Raw genomic sequence first — 6,613 nt, 5'->3', positions numbered from 1 at the left:
TACGCAGGCCTCTCACTGTTGCGGCCTCTCCCGTTGCGGAGCACAGGCTCCGGACGCGCAGGCTCAGCGGCCATGGCTCACGGGTGCAGCCACTCCGCGGCATGTGGGATCTTCCCGGACCGGGGCACGAACCCGTGTCCCCTGAATCGTCAGGCGGACTCTCAACCACTGCGTCACCAGGGAAGCCCACGGCATTTCTTTTGATCTTCAGTTCCATGAAATCACTATCGCAGTGACGTTGCCAGTTCATATTTTTTACTATGTTGGAGATACAGTGAGTCTCAGGAATAAAAAAAAGCCTCCTTTGTTCTCCTCTGGACAAACCCTGAACATAACAATGCTCTTCAGGGTATACCACATCATACTTATTGTAAAAAATAAACAATCAGAATAGGCAACACAAAACAGAGAAGCTGCCAAATAAAGTTAATTTCAGGCAGGCAAAGAAATGTTTCTTCCATTCTGCGATCCAGTAGGGAACAGAAAACAGCCCTAACGGTACACATAGAATCATGTAAAAACTCTTAGCTGCACTATGTTAGAGGCTTTATGTGCCAAGTGATAGCCTCCGAACTCTTGATTTCCTTAGGTCTTTGACAGCTAGTCAGTAAACACAGGGGAAGAGAATTCAGTGGCAGAAAAGCTCCAGGCAGTTCTTTGATCCAACTCAGTTTCCCAACTATTTCCTGTCATGACAACTTCCCTGGCATATGCCTGTATTTAAAAGTTGTTCTGAAGCACATGACTATCAAGATCCACCTTGTTTAACTTTTAAGCTTTAGTTTCTCTTAGCCTTCATGTAATATTTTAATAATTTATTTTAACTCAACTTCACATGTCTGCAAATCAAGACGACCACCACCATCATACATGGTGCAGACAGAGGGCCTGGAGTTTGGCATATAAAATCTCTAACCCTTATCTCTAACCCTTAAAACAATACCAACCACTCCAATAAGGATGTTAAAACAAACAAACAAAAAAACAATACCAACAAAGAGGATGCATATATGCCTGCATGCATGCACACACAAAGACACAAGTGCACTTATATCCTTTGTTGTTGGGACGGTGTATGTGTATGTGTATAAAACTAAGGTTCCAAGAAGGTAAGTAACATGTTCAAAGGCATCTGGCTGGTAAGAAAGAGTCAGAATCCAGAATCATACTGGGGTCCCTCAGAGTTCACCACCTACAGTCTTTCCCCCAAGCCAGACTGCCTCAGTTGTTCACTACCTCTCTCTGAAGATGTAAGTCTTCACCTTTTTTCTCTTTGTGTCTATCCTTTCGGACCTTTTCCGCATTCCTTTCTAACTCTCTCTTAGCTGTATTTGTAAACCTTCTTACTATCCTCTAGTTCACAGTTTCTTAGTGAGATCCTGACACAAAACATTAATATATGTTGAAGGGAAAGAAAAATAAGAAGTTATAGAAAAATACCTCAAATCATTGAGCATGATCATCTTTGGGGAATGGTGTGAAGGACTTCCACATTCTATGTTATTTATTAAATAAGTTAATATTTGTAAATTCTTAGAACAGAGGTTAAACATATTCTTCTTAAGGGTCCATTTGCATTAGAACCACCTTTTGGTCAAATGGGTAACTCCCAGGCTCTAGCCCAAGCCTGCTGAATAGAATTACCTGGGGGTACAGCACAGAAATCTACATTTTAATCAAGCTCCCCAGGAGATTGTTTTGCACAGCAAAGTTTGAAAACCTCTATTATAGTTATTATAAAAGTCCAAGTACAATGTGTAAATTTAAAATGCTTCTCTTCATATACTATGGCCAAGCCTCCTCCATTTTATTTTTCTTCATTTCACTTTTTCCCTGAGAATGTGCTATGTGTTTACCCTCAGCTGTATTTTCCTTCTAGAATGTAAAATCCATGAAGCATACGTTTTCTTCTCTTTTCTTCACTGCTCTTGCTTTCTCCATTAGTACCTATTAAGTGATTGATAAATGTTTGCTGGAATAAATAAACGAAGGAAATGGGACCATTCTATGTTTCACCTCTCTCCCCAACAGATATCTACTGTTGGGTCCTGTGAGCTCACTAAATACTCCTTCATTTTTGTCACCCTTCTTCTATGTAATACCACCAGCTCAAAAGCATTTCACATCCTTTCTTGACTTTCATCCTTACAAAATGCCCTAAGAAGTTACACATGCATACATATGAATTAACAATTCAGGAAACCAAAGCTCATAATCATTAAATTAGCAATCCATTCCCTAAATGAAAGAACCAACCGGGTAGAACTCAACACTGTTCATTCCACGGGTAACGCTTTCCTCACAATATCCAACAGATTTTCATCATAACCAACTACTTCGTTTTGATTGAGCTGGGGTCTCAAAGCGGGGTCCCCCACCTTCAGCATCACTTGAGAATTTGTCAGAAAGTCAAAAACTCAGACACAACTCCAGACCTACCGGGTCAGAAACTCCGGGGAGGGACCCAACTATTTGTTTTAATGTACACTCCAGGTGATTTTGGTGCAGGCTCAAGTTTGAAAAGCACTGAGTTGGGACACTAAACTGCTGTTAAAATGGAAAAGGTATTTCTCAGGAAGAGCACACTGAGCAATGGTCACTAATAATCAACACAGGGAAAGAAATTCATGAGATGAGCAGGTATCACAATGGTAGGAGACAATGGAGTAACAGGCTTGGCATGGTCTCTGTCCTGTGGGGAACGGTTTAAAAAAAAAAAAAAAAAAAAGCTAGGAAGAATGGAAGCCAGAACAAGTAAGTGTCAACAAATATTAAAGAAGGAGGCATGAGACTGATCTGTCCATCATGTTGAACCAGAGCAGAACTCAATCTGGGGCCAAGAAATACAACTCAGTTTTTCAGTTTCCACATACCACTTATGAATGAAATGCTTGCGTGCCTCTTGCTTCAGGACCAACGAAGACCATCTTCTCTTTAATGGATTACACAATCATGGAGAAACACTAACTACCTCCCCTATGACCACCACGTGTGAATTTGTTTCTAGTTATTTAAATGTCCCTCTTACATACAAAGTTTTCTGGGGAATAATTTAAGGAATATAGATCTACAGAGTCTGTTATTGGGCATAATGGAAAGTGTTCCATTTCATCTTTCTAGCAACAGTAATTTAATCACCCAGAATAATTTTTGAAGTACATAAATGGGCTAAGAATTTCCTATGATACCATGTACATTCATCTTCAAAAAGAATATGTTTCCTTTACTTAAGGTATTTACCAGGTGGATTATCTACTTTTATTAAAATTAAATATTTTAAATTTTAAATATTCAACTGAATATCTCAGACAATATAGACTAATACAAGGCATACTAATTTCCCTCTTGAAAAGAAGGAAATTTCCTATTCCTTTCTAAAAGAAAATAGCTTTAAGAATGCATATAAGCCAGACTTACAGAATCAGAGTAAAGGATAAAAACACCCCTTGGCTCAAACCAGTAATTATTCAATTAAGTATCTAATAGTATGCAACCATATTAAAACCTATTGAGTCACTCCTCCTTGTTCATTCTATAAGGCAGTTAAATACACACAGCTGCTTTACAATTTTCTCTGCTACCAAGGGTAGAAAATATCATTTAACCAGGGCAGCCAAGATTATGTATCTAAGCCATTCATTTATTCATTTGCCCATTTAGCAGAAGTTTGGTGCCTACTGCAACCCAGGGACCATGCAAACTATGGAGAATATGATGTTCCATAAAATAAAAAGCCCCTCTCCTTACACAGATACTACAAACACTATAGCTCTATTTTGTGTTGCTTCAGAAAACAAAATCACAAAAAACAAATCAAAGTGTATGAGATTATGCCTTCCAAACATTCATTCTGCCGTCCTCTTACAGGAGAATTCTCATTTTGCTTGGAAAGCCAGCCCTTCCCCATTTCCAGTTTACCTGGTTTGACTGGGCCTGACTGCACCCCTTGCTGCTGGAAATGGTCCCATAACCAAGGGCTAGTCTGTCAGCATATTCTCTTCACTGACGATTGGTTCATATCTGGGATATGACCTGAACCATGTTAATGAGACTCACTTGTGGAATTTATGTTAGAACTACTGGAAAACAGAAGCTTTATCTGCTGAAATTGCTAGATTTTTAGATGATGTAAGCCTGGACCTCTTAGAGTTACTACAGTGAGAAAGCCTAAGGTAGAATAAGGAAATCAAGCATGAGAAAAACAAAAGGTGTGGATGACATCATTTGATCCATTTCCTGGATCTAGCCATGCCTGAAGCTGGACTTACCTCTAGATTTAAATTAGAAGGCACACATACACACTCCATATCATTCTTCCTGCCTTACTTTTTTTTAATCTGACATTCTACATATTTTACATTTTTATTTTCTGTTAGGGTCCTTCCCCTTCCCTCCACCTCCCCACCAACAGACTATAATGTTCACAAAGACCTGTTTTTCCTAGGGAGGAGGTCTATTTTGTTCACCACTGCATAGAACAGGACCTAGCACACAGCAGTCACTCAATAATTATTTTTCAAAAAATAAATAGGAACCATTTTGTTCTTAACCTTCCTTTCTATTATTACCATTACCCCCTTTCCCACACATGCACACAGGACACCCACTCACTAATCCTGCTACTCATTGACCCCAAATCCTCTTAGGATCATCATTCCTAGCATTCAATTTATAAATTTTTTTCAAATTTTTTCCTTCATCTTAATTACCACAAAAAGACATTAGAAATAAGTAGCCAGATTTTTATTTTGCATAAATCATGAAAACCAACCTTATAAGAGTTAAATTAATAACCCAACCTATTCCCTAAATGAATATGCTGGAATTAGGGTTGACATTTATATTCCTAAATGTAACACTCTCCAAAATACCAACATGTAAGTGCCTGTCCCTCTCCCCAGCATCTATTTTTCTATCAACATCATCCAGATAGTCTCTAGCATTCTGTACGTACTCAATAAATGTCTGATACATGCTGAATGTCGAACAGAGGTAAGATAATTGGTTAAAATTTCACTTTGTAACACTATATTGAATTTTCACTAACGCCTATGTCTTTAATTCTGGGAACTGCCTCCTAATTAAACGATCTCGCTCTATGGGTTTGCTCTAATAATGACTTTTGATTCCAACTAATACAATGCATTGGGAAAACTAATTCACTGTAAAAATTCCTCTGCATTAAAGGCAAAAAGGGTGGAGGAGATTGGGTCCAGAATGCTACTGGCAGGAATTGTATTCTTAATTCTTTTTTCCCTGACACTGAAACGTACCCCCTCTGCGGATTGCCTGTGCTTGTACTAACTATGTAAATGTATCTATGATTGATTTTTAAAGCAGCACACCAGGGTATATTCAGCCCCTGAACAAGAAAAATATCATCCAACTGTAAATATCCAGTGGAGCAGTAAAACTGTTTCTTCTCTGCTCTGTGTAATTGCAGAAGCCAAGGAGAGAAGGAATGTTTTCCCAAATCTGGCTTCCTTAGATTGAATAAATGTCAACTTGAAAAACAGGAAACAAAAATGCCATTATGAGGTCTTCTGAAATATAAAATATCCAAAAGGCTCTGTAGCTCAGGACTTGGCACTTTCCAGCTTAAATCTGCAGGTGAAGGTTTTAAAAGTTTCCATTCTAATTGCACACTGTTATGTGTGTGCTCTTATTCCCAAATCAGACACACTCGATGGGTTTCCAGTGATAATGGCATTGGATGCCTATTAATACAATGCTGTGGAAAAACCAATCTGTTGGATGAGGAGTTCTCAGCATCACAAGAGGCAAACTGGGGGCACAAGGCTGTTGCCAGTTGTTGGCTGATGTTTTTTTCTTTTTTCATTCTCTTTCAAACACGAACAAAAGGTTCACTGCTGAAGTTTGTATATAGTAGTCAATGGGATATCTCATCTTATCGGGGAGGAAGGAAAGACTGGACAGTGCATTAGAGAACATTCCAGCAGTAAAATATTTTTCAACAAAGGAAGAAAAATCCTTATTATGTATACTATTCAATAGTATTCATTAGTATATTAACTCAGGCTCCAGCCACTTCACGGAGTAGTGGATGCCTACGTGGGTTATTTTGGGGTTAGCCATCGTGAATCGGTCCCGCTGGGGCCATCACTTTCGCCTGAATGTGCAGCTACACTCTCCTCTTTGTAACTTTTTGGAGATTCCCATCCAGGAGAAGTAATATAGGAGGTACACCCTCTTTACTCTCATCACTTCCTACCACCATTTTCCCCAATGATAAGATGACTTAGAAAATACCATGGAATAGTCCTTCCTCATGAAAAACACTCCAGGATACTTGCACTTTCAACACTTTCTCAGAGGAGAATGGATTCTGGTGCATATGAGAAGCAAAACCCAACTATAGCATCCTTCCCGACTCCCTGTTTTTGTTTTTTATAAAGGTGTAGGTGAATTTGATACACAAAACTATTTCATTTTCCATCTTTTATACTTTAAAGCTCTTGAATACATTTTTCTTATTTGTTGGTCTTCTGCATCTCTTCATTTGTGAACTGTCTATTCATATATCTTGTTCATTTCATCACTGGATTATTTGGGGGAAGTATTTCTTATGATGTCATGTTAACAAGTAGGGAAA

Source organism: Lipotes vexillifer, unplaced genomic scaffold, assembly GCF_000442215.2.
Source record: "Lipotes vexillifer unplaced genomic scaffold, Lipotes_vexillifer_v1.1 scaffold697, whole genome shotgun sequence".
NCBI classification, from domain to species: domain Eukaryota; kingdom Metazoa; phylum Chordata; class Mammalia; order Artiodactyla; family Lipotidae; genus Lipotes; species Lipotes vexillifer.
The sequence above is the reverse complement of the archived record's forward strand: the minus strand, read 5'-3'. Positions refer to the sequence as shown.